The sequence below is a fragment of the Mytilus californianus genome, unplaced genomic scaffold (assembly GCF_021869535.1).
Source record: "Mytilus californianus isolate M0D057914Y unplaced genomic scaffold, xbMytCali1.0.p SCAF_49, whole genome shotgun sequence".
NCBI lineage: Eukaryota > Metazoa > Mollusca > Bivalvia > Mytilida > Mytilidae > Mytilus > Mytilus californianus.
The window spans coordinates 1,179,277-1,195,611 of record NW_026262700.1 but is presented as its reverse complement, the minus strand read 5'-3'; positions in this window follow the sequence as shown (position 1 = coordinate 1,195,611).

The following is a 16,335-nucleotide window of genomic DNA, read 5'->3' as shown; positions in this document are numbered from 1 at the left end:
ATGAAATTGCAAGAAAAAAATTCACATATTGCTTTGAATATTGTAGATCGTTCAGGTAGTCTTCAGCTATTTCTTTATACAAAAGAAACAACCAGCATATAAATATATTCATGTTACACCACTGTCCCAGGGAAGGGTTGGGATCCCGCTGACATGTCTAACCCAGCCACATTCTGTATGTATGTGTCTGTCCCAAGTCAGGAGCCTGTAATTCAGTGGTTGTCGTTTGTTGATGTGTTACATATTTGTTTGAATTGTTTTATATTTGTCATTACGGGGCCTTTTATAGCTGACTATGCGGTTTGGGCTTTGCTCATTGTTGAAGGCCTTACGGTGACCTTTAGTTGTTAATTTCTGTGTTATTTGGTCTCTTGTGGAGAGTTGTCTCATTGGCAATCATACCACATCTTCATTTTTATATTCACTTCACACACACATATATATATATATATATCTTGACAAACAAATAAAAAAGCCATAGATATTGAAAACAATTCATTTCTATTTTATTGTCAGTCAGCATACCTAACATGAACTGAAAAGTCTCTTACGATTCAGTAGGTACATTATGTGAAAATCAAGACTTGCATCAAACATATCCCAATATTAGAGACAATGGCGTCATTTTTCCTCAGAGCTTTCATCAGTAATTCATGTTGATGTTAGGTCTATGGTCAGTGCCATTGAATAATTGTCTTGCCTGTAAGGAAAGTTTTTATAGCCAGACTAGGGTGTGCCATTATTGGTGCTGATGGTAGCACCACCATTTGTTAAAGTTTTTGTTTAATAAGGGGTGCTGTTATTGGCGTTCTTTAAGTTTGATTTTAGGTTATATAGGTTATACAGGTTAGACACCTCTTTGTTTATTATGTATTTTATTATAGATTTATTATAATTTGTGTGGTACCAATTTCCATGGATTTCGTGGGTATAAACCACAAATTTTAATGCTTAAGGATTTATTAATTTTAAAAGAAGTCGTTGGCAAATCAACCAAATTAAATATTCATGAAAATACAAGCTTTCCTCAATCCACTAAAATTAGTATCCACGAACATAAATGAATCAACAGTACATTAGATTTGTTGTTTGATATTTTAATTTTTATATTAATCAATTGTAAATTTTTTTTTTTTTTGCTTGAATAATTGTTTTGCTTCAGTGATTACATTGCAGTGCACATAATGTTGAGTTATGTTTAAAATGCTTTTGGAGATACAAAGTCTTTTTTATTTACACCTCTAACCTTTGCTGTTTAAAGAAATAAGAACTTTCCAATGTTGAAATATGTATTTTTGAATGTTTACATTCTATATACTTCAGGGATGATTTTATAATCTACACTATCATTGAGGGTCTCACCAGCAGGGTGGGTTAGATGGTGTGAAAATTAATTACATAGTGTACTTTTATTTCATGTCTTGGTATATCTGTTGACGGTTTATCTTCATTTCCCAACGTTTATCATTGATTTTATGTCTTGAAAGTTTAAAACCACAAACCAATGACTACATTGAAATATGATTCAGTGAAACCTGACCAAACTAGTTATTTGTCTAAACCAGACAGCTCACTCCTATAAAGTCCCTTTATATCAACATCAATACATTTTAAACCTGTACAAACTGAACACCTTCTTTAAACCGATTTGTTTTTCAGATCTTTTAAGGAGTTCTATTTAGACATGTACATGAATCACTGTAGTTTGAATTCATGAAAGTGTTATATATAAAATTGTTAACTAAAAAAGTTCTATCGCAAGACTGACATGGTTAAATTCTTTATGTGCCTGTCCCAAGTCAGGAGCCTGTTATTCAGTGGTTGTCTTTGGTTGCTGTCATATTTTTTTTTAATAAGTTTGAACATTAATCTGGCTGTTGGTTTTTCTTAATTGAATTGTTTCACATTTTGCATATCATGTCTTGGTCTGTAATAACTTACTATACAGTATGGGTTTTGCTCATTATTGAAGGCCGTACAGTGACCTATAGCTGCTGACACCCACACTTTGTGGTCGCTGGTGGATTGTTATTTTATTTGCAGTCATACCACATCTTATTTTTATATGGTATTAATGATAAATATATTTCATTGTTGTCAATAAATATTATTTTGTATCATACATATTATTTTTTTTCAAATGGTAAATAAAATATATAACAATATATTATTTCTCTTATAGAATTATACAAAGTCTAATGATGATATACAACTACTGTCAATTTAGACAATTTTGTGTGCATTTAATATGGCAATTGTTGAACAATAATAAAAATATATTACCAGGTTATTGATATTTCCGGAAATGCTGCCTACAAAAATGACATCAGTATTCAAAATTGCAGATTTTATTTTTCCAAGACATGTATGGTATTAATTTTTGCAATTATTCAAACATTTCTTATTTTACAATATTTTATTGTCAATGTCGTATTGGTGTGAGAATGATAACTGACAACTATTGAAGGTTATGGTGTATGTTTACATTGGTTCCAATGAAATACCATGATTTCCCACATATAAAATATCAAAACTTCACCTTTATTTTCACTGCCCTTGACGTCACACAATAGGTACTTAAAAAGGTCCCCTATCGACGAAGTCGAAGGGGACTTTAGGTTTGCAGTCTATCCGTCTGTGTCTGTTTGTATGTCTGTCCATCTGTCAGTCCGGCAAATCAGTTTTCCACTTTTTTTTTTCTTCGTCCTAAAAGATATTGATTTTACATTTGTGTATTGTTTTATCATGACAAGTTACAGATCAAGTTTAAATTTTGTTGCGGTCTGATGATTTTGTGCAGACTTATGGTCCTTGGACTAAGAACATTCACTCAAATAATCAGTTTTCCCCACCTTTTTTCGTCATGCTTGAAGATATTGATTTGATAATTGGTATATAGTTTTATCATAACAAGTTACAGATTAAGTTCAAATTTTGTTCCAGTACAATGCATTTTTAACCGGTAGGTGACTATGTAATGCCATGCAATACTCTCAGAATGCTTGTTTTTACAAGAATTTATTATTGCAATACATAATTTCATGCTTGCATCACAGCTGAAGATTGACCAATCAGATAATTAGATTGTGTTTATCTATTTGAATATTGGAGTTGAAGCAGAGACAAATCCTCCGGTTTTACCATATATAGTAACACAAATTTAAAACTCAATTTATTTTTTGTTGAATCATTAATTTGAGATCGTTTTTGCAAATCTCCTGATTATTAGACATGGGTTTAAAATATCTTTGTGACATCTTTTACTGTTTGGTTTAAAATTGGAATTAAAAATTGTATTTTCCCATAGAGTTTGGGGTAAAACTCTGAGAATCTCACCTCCCAGAAATTTTAAGTGCCAGAAGCATGGCATGCATATGGCTTAATGCACCAAAACATGGAGCAAAATCACAGAGCAGACCCCCGTATAAGACTTCATCAAATTTCTACACCAGTTTCCCTACAAAGCACACGTGTATGCCGCAAAAGGGACGAATTCGCTTACTCACTCCACAGAAATACTCACCGGCATCTATATTTACAAAAGACAATTAAGCTTCATGTAAACTTCAAGAAATGGTACTTTTAAGCCATCCGTACATATCAGAGACGACATTTATGTCGCAAAAGCGAGACATAGCGATCCTAGATTCCGGCGTCGGCATCGGCGTCGACGTCGTCAACATTTAGATTCAGTCGATGGTTAAAGTTTTTTTAGACAATTATATCTTTGTCAAACGTTCATGGAATTTTAGGAAATTTGGACAGAAGCTTGTTTATAACCAATATACAATATCCAGAGCAAAATGTTGGAAACTTTTTTTTTCCCCGTATTTTACTGTTAAATGGTCTTCGTTATTTTTTTTATTAATAAACATTCAGATTCAGTCTGAGGATAAAGTATTTCAGTCATGAATAACTTTGTCAAACCGTCAAGAAATTTTATGAAATTTGGACAACAGCTTGATATTGACCAAAATAGAGTATCCAGAACAAAATTTGGAAATATTTATTTTCATTTTCCCGTATTTTACTGATAAAGGGACTTTTTTATATATTTTTTTTTATAGCTACCAAGTTGATACAGTCTGGGATAAAAATTTGTTACAAGTGAATTACTTTGTCAAAGCTTCATAGAATTTTATCAACCTTTGGCAGAAACTTTTTTTATAATTAAGAGATAATGTCTGAAGAAAACTTTTGAAAATATACTTTTTTTGATTTTCAGTTTTTTTCTGATAGACAGACTTAGTTTTTAACCATTAACATTAACAGACAGTCTGGGATTACATTTTTTTTATGCCCAATTGATGGGCATTATGTTTTTTGGTCTGTGCGTCCGTCCGTTCGTTCGTCCGTATGTCCCGCTTCAGGTTTTTATTTTCTACATAAATTTATAGGCTGTTAGTTTTCTCGTTTGAATTGTTTTACATTTGTCATTTCGGGGTCTTTTCTAGCTGACTATGCGGTATGGACTTTCCTCATTGTTGAAGGCCGTACCGTGACGTATAGTTGTTAATTTCAGTGTCATTTGGTCACTTGTGAAGGATTGCCTCCATGACAATCATACCACATTTTTTTATAATTAAAGGGTTGCTACCTTCAGTTTAAAGAAGCGTCGTTCGTGTGTACATCGTATGACAATGTTGGACTAGTTCGTGACTGCGCTGACATACACTAAAAATGTACCAAGATGACGTTATTTTTACCCGATTGTTCGATCACTTCAGTCTGTTAAAACTTAGCTATTATATCTCATTGTACCAACTTAAGTGGGGAAATTACCAATCCAATACCGTGCCTCGCGATCGAATGTGCATGATGTCCAGTTTGAACTGTAATTTAGCCCATTAGGTTCTATTCTCAATCTTAAATTTGTATAAGAAAGCAAAACTTACGAAGGACGGACAAATAGACTGGGATTCACTTATAGTGTCTTTGCATCGGAATTAAACATATTTATTCTAAAACCAGTTGTTGGCATGACACTGGTTATGTTCTTCTCATATATTTTATGACGGTATGATACTAAACCCCTAACAGGAGGGATTGTGCCTGATATTCATATGATGAAGACATAATCTTTCAATCAGTTTAATTGAGGTCTGGAGCTGGCATGTCAGTAACTGCTAGTAGTCTGTTGTTATTTATATATTATTGTCATTTTGTTTATTTTCTTTTGTTTCCTATTCTGACATCGGACTCGGACTTCTCTTAAACTGAGTTTTACTGTGCGTACTGTTCTACGTTTGTTTTTTCTACATTGGCTAGAGGTATAGGGGAAGGTTGAGATATCAAAAAACATGTTTAACCCCGCCGCATTTTTGCGCCTGTCCCATGTCAGGAGCCTCTGGCCTTTGTTAGTCTTGTATCATTTTTAATTTTAGTTTCTTGTGTATAATTTGGAGTTTAGTATGACGTCCATTATCACTGAACTAGTATACATATTTGTTTAGGGGCCAGCTGAAGGACGCCTCCGGGTGCGGGAGTTTCTCGCTGCATTGAAGACCCATTGGTGGCCTTCGGCTGTTGTCTGCTCTATGGTCGGGTTGTTGTCTCTTTGACACATTCTCCATTTCCATTCTCAATTTTATGATATTGCTATAAAGAACCTAGTCGGTGTGGTACTATAAGATAATCAGATCCAATGGATTAAATGAACGATTATAGCCCTATGCACCAAAAAAAGAGAACCTGAATGGGTCATTAAACTACGAATTTAAATTATCATATGATTAGATAATGAGTAAAATGTTTTCGTAGCATCAGATCGTTCACGATCCTTTTCACGATCTTCAAAAAGCGGTTCGCGATCTTTAACGATCTAAAAAATAATGTTTATGTAAATATTTCATCTTTTGCAAAATCACTCAATATGCTTACATAAAATAACTTTAAAAACCATTTAAATTAATAAGTTTAACATGGAATGACATTTTTCAAAGAAAAGTTGTTAAGTCATTCGAATTATGAAAAAAATCTTGTATGTTTACATATTTAATGTCATAGAAATGTCGAGCAGCAATCTACCTTTTGTAGTTTTGTAAAAACGGTTTAATTTTAAACCTTGATTTTTCTAACATACTGTTCATAATGTTAAACCATTTGGCAGACAGTTTTATTTTTGTTGTAAATTTGTCCGTATTGTTCATTAAATTATATCAGTAATTGACCTAGCAAATGTCTTCTCGATAAGATTTCCTTCACGATCCTATGCCAGAGCTTTCACGATACTTGACCACCGTGAGTATATATAAAAAGAATATGTGGTATGACTGCCAATGAGACAACTCTCAATAAATGACCAAAATGACATAGAAATTAACAACTATAGGTCACGGTACGGCCTTCAACAATGAGCAAAGCCCATACCGAATGTCGAATGTTGAAAACGAATGTTAAAATGTTGAAAACGAATATTGAATGTTGAAAATCGAATGTTGAAAAACGAATGTTGAATGTTGAAAACGAATGTTGAATGTTAAAAATTGAATGTTGAAAACGAATGTTGAATGTTGAAAACGAATGTTGAAAGTTGAAAACAAATGTTGAAAGTTGAAAATTGAATGTTGAAAACGAATGTTGAGAGTTAAAAATCAAATGTTGAAAACGAATGTTGAATGTTGAAAACGAATCTTGAATGTTAAAAACGAATGTTGAAAGTTGAAAATCGAATGATGAAAACGAATGTTGAAAGTTGAAAATCGAATGTTGAAAACGAATGTTGAATGTTGAAAACGATATTGAATGTTGAAAACGGATGTTGAAATCGAATGTTGAATGTTGAAAACGAATTTTGAATGTTGAAAACGAATGTTAAATGTTGAAAATCGAATGTTGAATGTTGAAAACGAATGATGAAAGATAAAAATCGAATGTTGAAAACGAATGTTGAATGTTGAAAACGAATGTTGAAAGTTGAAAATCGAATGTTGAAAACGAATGTTGAATGTTGAAAACGAATGTTGAAAGATGAAAATCGAATGTTGAAAACGAATGTTGAAAACAAATGTTGAATGTTGAAAACGAATGTTGAATGTTGAAAGTTGAAAATCGAATGTTGAAAACGAATGTTGAATGTTGAAAACGAATATTGAAAGGTGAAAATCGAATGTTGAAAACGAATGTTGAAAGTTGAAAACGAATGTTGAATGTTGAATACGAATGTTGAATGTTTAAAACGAATGTTGAAAGTTGAAAATCGAATGTTTAAAACGAATGTTGAATATCGAAAACGAATGTTGAATGTTGAAAATCGAATGTTGAAAGTTGAAAATCGAATGTTGAAAACGAATGTTGAATGTTGAAAACGAATGTTGAAAGTTGAAAATCGAATGTTGAAAACGAATGTTGAATGTTGAAAACTAATGTTGAATGTTGAAAAGAAATGTTAAAAGTTGAAAATCGAATGTTGAAAACGAATGTTGAATGTTGAAAACGAATGATGAAAGTTAAAAACAAATGTTGAATGTTGAAAACGAATTTTGAATGTTGAAAACGAATATTAAATGTTGAAAATCGAATGTTGAATGTTGAAAACGAATGATGAAAGATAAAAATCGAATGTTGAAAACGAATGTTGAATGTTGAAAACGAATGTTGAAAGTTGAAAATCGAATGTTGAAAACGAATGTTGAATGTTGAAAACGAATGTTGAAAGGTGAAAATCGAATGTTGAAAACAAATGTTGAAAACAAATGTTGAAAACAAATGTTGAATGTTGAAAATGAATGTTGAATGTTGAAAGTTGAAAATCGAATGTTGAAAACGAATGTTGAATGTTGAAAACGAATGTTGAACGTTGAATGTTGAAAACGAATATTGAAAGGTGAAAATCGAATGTTGAATGTTGAATACGAATGTTGAATGTTTAAAACGAATGTTGAAAGTTGAAAATCGAATGTTGAAAAGGAATGTTGAATATCGAAAACAAATGTTGAATGTGATGAAAATCGAATGTTGAAAGTTGAAAATTGAATGTTGAAAACGAATGTTGAATGTTGAAAACTAATGTTGAATGTTGAAAAGGAATGTTAAAAGTTGAAAATCGAATGTTGAAAACGAATGTTGAATGTTGAAAACGAATGTTGAAAGTAAAAACGAATGTTGAATGTTGAAAACGAATTTTGAACGTTGAAAATGAATGTTAAATGTTAAAAATCGAATGTTGAATGTTGAAAACGAATGATGAAAGATAAAAATCGAATGTTGAAAACGAATGTTGAATGTTGAAAACGAATGTTGAAAGTCGAAAATTGAATGTTGAAAACGAATGTTGAATGTTGAAAACGAATGTTGAAAGTTGAAAATCGAATGTTGAAAGTCGAAAATTGAATGTTGAAAACGAATGTTGAATGTTGAAAACGAATGTTGAAAGTTGAAAATCGAATGTTGAAAACGAATGTTGAATGTTGAAAACGAATGTTGAAAGTTGAAAATCGAATGTTGAAAACGAATGTTGAATGTTGAAAACGAATGTTGAAAGTTGAAAATCGAATGTTGAAAAAGAATGTTGAATGTTGAAAACGAATGTTGAATGTTGAAAACGAATGTTGAATGTTTAAAAACGAATGATGAAAGTTGAAAATCCAATGTTGAAAACGAATGTTGAATATCGAAAACGAACGTTCAATATTGAAAACGAATTTTGAATGTTGAAAATCGAATGTTGAAAACGAATGTTGAATGTTGAAAACGAATGTTAAATGTTGAAAACGAATGTTGAATGTTGAAAACGAATATTGAAAGTTGAAAATCGAATGTTGAAAACGAATGTTGAATGTTGAAAACGAATGTTGAATGTTGAAAACGAATGTTGAAAGTTGAAAATCGAATGTTGAAAACGAATGTTGAATGTTGAAAACGAATGACGAATGCTGAATATTGAAAACGAATTTTGAATGTTGAAAAAAAAAAAAAAAAAAAATTGAAAAAAAAGTTTAACAAAAAAACAATTTTGAATGTTGATTGTTGAAAACGAATGTTGAATGTTGAAAACGAATGTTGAAAGTTGAAAATCGAATGTTGAATGTTGAAAACGAATGTTGAATGTTGAAAATCGAATGTTGTATGTTGAAAATCGAATGTTGAAAACGAATGTTGAATGTTGAAAACGAATGTTGAAAAAAAAAAAAAAAAAAAAAAAAAAATTAAAAAAAAAGTTTAACAAAAAAACAATTTTGAATGTTAATTGTTGAAATCGAATGTTGAATGTTGAAAATGAATGGTTCCCCCCAAAAAAAAAATTTGAATGTTGAATGTTGATTATTGAACCAACTTGACATCCGTACGATCCTAGATTCCGGCGTCGGCATCGCCGTCGACGTCGTCAACCTTTAGATTCAGTCGATGGTTAAAGTTTTTTAGACAATTATAACTTTGTTAAACCTTCATGGAATTTTAGGAAATTTGAACAAAAGCTTGTTTAAGACTAATATACAGTATCCAGAGTAAAATGTTGGAAATATTTTTTTTCCCGTATTTTACTGATAAATGGTCTTCGTTTTTTTTTATATAAATAAACATTCAGATTCAGTCTGAGGTTACAGTTTTTCAGTCATCAATAACTTTGTCAAACCTTCAAGACATTTTATGAAATTTGGACAACAGTTTGATCATGACCAAAATAGAGTATGCAGAACAAAATTTGGAAATATTTATTTTCATTTTCCCGTATTGTACTGATAAATGTACTTTTTTATATATATTTTTTTTATAGTTACCAATGCAAGTTGATACAGTCTGGGGTTAAAATTTGTAACAAGTCAATTACTTTGTAAAAGCTTCATAGAATTTTATGAAACTTTGGCAGAAGCTTTCTTATAATTAAGAGATAATGTTTGAAGCAAACGTTTGAAAATATCTTTTTTTTTATTTTCCGTTTTTTTCTGATGACAGACTTAGTTTTTAACCATTAAGATTTACAGACAGTCTGGGATTACATTTCTGTTATGCCCGATTGTTATGCCCAATTTATGGGCATTATGTGTTTCGGTCTGTGCGTCCGTTCGTTCGTTCGTTCGTCCGTCTGTCCCGTTTCAGGTTAAAGTTTTTCAGGTTAAAGTTTTTGGTCAAGGTAGTTTTTGATGAAATTGAAGTCCAATCAACTTGAAACTTAGTACACATGTTTCCTATGATATTATCTTTCTACTTTTAATGCCCAATAAGAGTTTTGACCCCAATTTCACGGTCCATTGAACATAGAAAATGATAGTCCGAGTGGGGCATCCGTGTACTATGGACACATTCTTGTTACATGATAAATTTGTAAACCTTCATCGATGGTTATGAAACTTGGACTGAAGCTAATCTTCAAAACCTAGAAAAAGCAACTAAAGAAATTGTTTTAATTTTTTTTCTAAATTTTTGTATTTTACTGATAAATGGACTCACTTTTTAAAGTCAATATTACACTTTTACGCTGACAGCAGCAATAGCATGCGAGACACTGGGTACCGCGGCACCCCTTTCGAATTTCGTCATTCGTATAATATTATGAACATTGAGAGATTAAAAAGATCTAGCCAACACACTGGGGCCTTTTACCTGGAATGTCGACGATTTTTGATTGAATAGTGACACTTTAAGCCCTCCGTACATATCGAAGATGACCTTTTTCTGGGAAATCCTTTTGATATGATGTGTATATATACGTAGTATAAAAGAATAATACATTTCATGGACATTGAAAGACCAGGAGATCTCACTGTTTTTTCAACGGTCTCCGGTAGATTTTTACTATATATTTTAAACATCAAACTTGCACTTTGAGCCCTCTGTAAACATAGAAGAAGAGAAGTTAACCAAAATTCCTTTTGATGTAATTTTTATCTATGTAATAATTAACTATATGCATACTATTATGGAGATTGAGAGGTTAGGGAGATCTAGCCAACGCACTGGGCCCTTTTACCTGTATATATATTTGTACATTATAAGTCAATCGAAAATTTAAATAAAAATCAGCTCCATAGTTGTTTCTAGCAGCCGGTTGGATATTGAATATCAAATATCGAATAATGAATAACGAACCGGTCGCTAACTTTACATACACGCCATTGGTTTTCTCTCAGGAATTGTTTCATATTTTGTTAAACCAGGCCTTTATGGATTACTATCAACTATAGCATGTACAGGTTTAGGTTTTGCTCATTTTCGAGGCCCATACGGTGACATATATTACTTCTGTTGTTATCCACTTCTCTATAGAATGTTGCCACGTTTGAAATCATACTAAATTCCCTTATTTTTTATATGTTCGGTTTTTGGTTGATAAGTTAACGCTTAATGTAAAAGAAAAAACACTATTGCATAACGTGTCTGGCTTCAATCATTTATATGCGCAAATAACGTACCCGATATCGATCGATAAGAAATACTTAAATGCATTGGACACGTTATCAAATGACCACTGGGAAATGTATGTATAAGAATTAAGAGAAGAGTGAGGTTTCGGATTATGTGAGATTCACTTACGTTGTGTTTCGATTTCCTTGCAATCTTATTTACAATTTTGTTAAGTGGCCGACTATCCTTGTTTTAATACGAACAAAATCAGATAGCATCAGTACAAGTATTTACAAAGTTTTCATCAGGAAGTTTTTGTCTCTTTGTTTCAGCTTCCCTAAACTCCTACTTTTAATCAGTCGAGTAATAGTGTGAAGCAGCAAGTATATCTCCAGTGGCCCAGTGAAAAAAGGTAAGATATACAAAGCATGCACAACAGCAGTCGCTCATCATGTCGACGCACCCGGTCTTGCTCCTTTTGGCGTTGAAGGGATTACCCCAGGGTTTGTTTGTTACCTTTTTTCTTCTATTCTTACTCAATTAACGAGATTTGAACATTGATAAACTACTGTTGTCTTAATCTATCAGACAAGAAAGATACGTTCATGTTAACATTAATTGGAACTATTAAATCTTATCAGAAAATCTACATCAACAACGTATTTCTAATTAATTAACAATACAATTATTGCTTCCTTAATCAACGTATCAATCGGTTATGACTCTTTATCATAAACAGCATATTTGGAGACATACAAATGTGTTATTAACTTTTCTGTCTTTTCTTCAGTAAACTTAGCGCTTAACTATGAACAAATACCTGTTGTTAAACTCCAGATATCTTCTGAGTTTTTATTGCTATTGGGTTGACTTTCTATTGACATGTACCTCCAATATCTGTTTTTATAAAACTTTTAACTTTTATGAATTTTAGACATCTGTGAATTAATTTTGTTCTGACAGTTTTAAAAAGACTGATGACATTACATATACCGCACAAAAAGTCGGACAGAAAGATATATATTATGTCTATAGCCGTCATGCTGTTGTAGTAGCTTATCAAATGTTGATACAGTATCTTGATCAACAAAAATAGATGAGAAGATTCTAATATTCTTTTTGTTAAATGTTAATTTAAACCATCTGACGTTAGATAGTTTATCAAGCATATATTGATCAATTAAAATGACTACTGCGTCAAATATTTTATACGTTTGATTAAATGACTGTACAGTTTTCACTACTGTTTGGAATTTAATGCACATATTTTTGTAGTTTTGTTCATTTGATTGGTCAAGTTAGTTTCTTTTTCTTTTTTATTTGTTTGCGGGAGGTATCAATAATGAAAAAAACTGCCAATTTAATTTTTGTCGTTGGCTGCGACTACTGTCGCAGAAAGCTCGACATAGGGATAGTGATCTGGTGGCGGCCACGACGACCACGGCGGCGTTAAAAAACTTCTTAAAAGCTTAATATTTCAGAAGGTAGAAGACCTGGATCCTTCATAGTTTGTATATAGATGCCTTATGTTATGAAGTTTCCGTCTGTCATGTGTCCATTATCCTTGACCTAATTTTCATGGTTCAGTGACTTCTTGAAAAAAAAGTTAAGATTTTTAGTATTCTTAATTTCTCTCTTATTATCAGTAATAGGTTAACTATATTTGTTATGTGCGTACCTTGCAAGGTCTTCATGCCCGTCAGACAGTTTTCATTTGACCTCGACCTCATTTCATGGATCAGTGAACAAGGTTAAGTTTTCGTGGTCAAGTCCATATCTTAGAAACTGTAAGCGATAGGTCTACTATATCTGGTGTATGGAATGATTGTAAGGTGAACATGTCCAACTGGCGAGTGTTATCTTACCTTGACCTCATTTACATGGTTTAGTGGTTAAAATTAGGCTTTTGTGTTTTGGTCTGTTATTCTTATACTGTATGCAATAGGTCAACTATATTTGATGTATGAAAATATTTTTGATGTACATGTCAGTCCGGCATGTTTAATTTGACCTTGACCTCATTTTACGGTTCATCGCTTAATGTTAAGTTTTTGTTTTTTTGTCTGTTTTTCTAATACTATAAGCAATAGGTCAACTATAGTTGGTGTATGGAATGATTGTAAGGTGCATATGTCTGTCTGGCAATTATCATTTGACCATGACCTTATTTTCATTGGTCATTGGTCAATCTTAAGTTTTCCTGGTTAAGTTTGTTTCATAGATACTATAAGCAATAGGTCAACTATATTAAAAGCATGTAATGATTGTAAGGTGGACTGTCTGTCTGGCAGGGTTCATCTGATCTTGGCCTCATTTTCATGGTTCACTGATCAATGTTAAGTTTTCCTGGTTAAGTTTGTTTCTTAGATGTGCAATAGGTCAACTATATTTAAAGCATATTTGGTGTATGGAATGATTGTGAGGTGTACATGTATTTTCAATATAATATCAATGGTTAGTAAATGTAGGCGAGACATTTCAGCGTGTGCACTCTTGTCTAAATAAAGTGTAGCTTTATTAGAAATGCAACTATTTCGTCTGCTCATCAAGTATGTATTTGTTAATATGACTGGTTCACTCCTTAGCCTAGTATCTTTGGCACGTTTCACCGCACCTATCAGACCGCTTTTGGGACATGTTTAATATGATATATCATGTTTACCTTGGTTATTTTGAGTATTATCTATATAGTAACAACACAATAATCTGATAATTGTACGGATGTATTGCGCAAAATTAGTAAATCTTATATTTGTTTTTTGTACTATTTTTATGTATATTATTTGTAATGAATATTGAAGTATAAGTGGTAAAAATTTATAGAAAATAAAATGAGTTGACAAGGCACATTGCTGTACATATGTTTCACCAATAATATGCTGTACATATGTTTCACCAATAATACTCTTACAGTTATGATTTAAGTTAAGATTGTGGGTGTTGTCAGATGTCAGGAATTTATAAACACATTACAATAAAAATCAGAAGATTACAACAAAATAAACAATTCAAAATGAGATAACATTTTTTAAAATAATAACTGTTAATACGTGTAGTATGATTTAGTTTCAGGAAAAGATAAAATTCATGATGTTTTAATCAGAACTACTTTACTGATTTTTAAGAAATACTTTGATGAAATGTATGTCTAATTATCAAGAATTTTAACTAAGAAATACTTTTTAATGATATCTGTTGTTTTTCCTCTAATTTCTTGTACGAATTCAGCGATTTTTTAAATAATTTAAACGATATGACTTTGTTTGAATTGACATAACTTTACCGTTACTGATTTTGACATAACATGGTTTTGTCTTGTCTAAAACAGCTGTTGAAGTCCCTGTTCTTAGTTTGTCACTTTTTATTGATGCTAGGGTGTACTCTATATGCTTTTTAATCATTCAATGCTTTGTATTTTCATGGTTCAAAGTAAGACACAATTATAATGTCTTCACAAAGATTATAAATGACCCTTTATAGCAGGACACGCACTGTTCCAAGCATGACAAAAATATAGATTATACCACTGCATCAAGTGTGATACGATATTTATCCACAACTAGCCATTTTAATTTAAAATTTCAAATGCGAGGCTCGCCGAGCGTTTTAAATATTTAAAATTTTACTGTCGAGAGGGGGTACAACTTAAGCCACAAAACGTTACTATATATATATGTTGAAACGTATTTTAAAACGTAACTATAGTAACATGTAACTAAAATATATAAGCCAGATTTTACACCTGGACTGCCTATATATAACCTGATAATTGGTAGATAATTTTAAATATTAAACATTAATATTAAACTTTAAATTTATTGCATACAAATTTTTTATCCATAATTGAATCTATGTACTCGTATCTTTCCTACATGCATCATGAACGGAAACTCCAGAAACCCAGACATCACAATGACTAAAGGAGGGAAATGACAAAAATACAACACCATGACAAAGAAAAGAATATCAAAAAAGCGACACCATGACTAAGAAAGTGAAAAGACAAACAGACAACACCATGACTAAGAGAGGGACATGACAAACAGACAACACCATGACTAAGAAAGGAAAATGACAAACAAGCGACACCATGACTAAGAAAGGGAAATGACAAACAGACAACACCATGACTAAGAAAGGAAAATGACAAACAAGTGACGCCATGACTAAGAAAGGGAAATGACAAACTGACAACACCATGGATAAGACAGGGAAATGACAAACAGGCGACACAATGATTAAGAAATTGAAATGACACACAGCCCAATCCAAGAACAAGAAAGATAATGACAAACAGGCAACACCATGACTAAGAAAGGGAAATCACCATTAGGCGACATCATGACTAAAAAAGGGAAAAGAAAAACAGCTCGCAAGATAACTAAGAAAAGAAAATGACAAACAGGCGACACCATGACTAAAAAAAGGAACGGACAAACAGCCCACACCAAAACTAAGAAAAGGAAAGAACAAACAGGCAACACCATGACAAAGAAAAGAAAATGACAAACATGCAACACTTTGACTAAGAAAGGAAATAAACAAACAGCCAATACCATGACTAAGAGAAAAAAAGGACAAACGGCCAACACGATAACTAAGAAAGTGAAATGACAAACAGACAACACAAATAGTAAGAAAGGGAAATAACAAACAAGCGACACCATGACTAAAAAAGGGAAATGACAAACAGAAACCACCATGACTAAGAGAGGGAAATGACAAACAGGCAACACCATGACTAAGAAAGGGAAAAGACAAACAGCGGACACCATGACTAAGAAAGGGAAAAGACAAACAGCCGACACCATGACTAAGAGTGGGAAATGACAAAAAGCCCACACAATGACTAAAAAAAGGGAAAAGAAAAACAGCCGATACCATGACTAAGAGAGGGAAATGACAAACAGCCCACATAATGACTTAAAAAGGGAAATGACAAACAGGCAACACCATGACCATCAAAAGAAAACACAAAGATAATGACAACACAAATTGGTAACCAGTCGCTTTTTATTATTTACAATCGTAGACCAGTGAATTAACAAAATG